At 41.3% G+C, this 438-nt stretch overlaps 1 non-coding gene across 1 annotated transcript; it reads right to left on the bottom strand.

The window, feature by feature from the left end:
* Positions 1–74, bottom strand: TRNAT-AGU (transfer RNA threonine (anticodon AGU)). Its single transcript has one exon. It is a non-coding gene; the product is annotated as a tRNA-Thr (tRNA).
* Positions 75–438: the final 364 nt, after the last annotated feature.

Raw genomic sequence — 438 nt, 5'->3', positions numbered from 1 at the left:
AGGCGCTGCTGAGATTCGAACTCAGGATCTCCTGTTTACTAGACAGGCGCTTTAACCAACTAAGCCACAGCACCTTTTTTGCATCTGGTCTCCTTTCCTTCCTCATGTAATCATTTAGAAGTGAAATCCACTTTTTTAAGGCTGGGCTTCTGTTGCAATATAACTTTTCAAAATGTTTTCCAATTGACTGAAACTCCATTGCACAAAACAAGCATGTCATTAATCGTCGATTTAGAGTGGACTGCATTGCCCAGTGTGTGCATTGAGGAGCACATGTTCGTCTTTACTGGGGAGCAAGTTTGCACTCATGAATGTGGCAAAACATTCAAATCCGTAAGTGGGTGAACATTAAAGTCCTAGATGCTGCAAATCTCTATATCTGGATACGGAATGACTGAAAAAAGTTATGTCTCCAGTGTCGAAATGTGTGTAATGCAC

Source organism: Ambystoma mexicanum, unplaced genomic scaffold (genome assembly GCF_040938575.1).
Source record: "Ambystoma mexicanum isolate Mex_15411 unplaced genomic scaffold, UKY_AmexF1_1 Mex_scaf1, whole genome shotgun sequence".
NCBI classification, from domain to species: domain Eukaryota; kingdom Metazoa; phylum Chordata; class Amphibia; order Caudata; family Ambystomatidae; genus Ambystoma; species Ambystoma mexicanum.
This window is presented reverse-complemented; position numbering and strand designations above follow the sequence as displayed.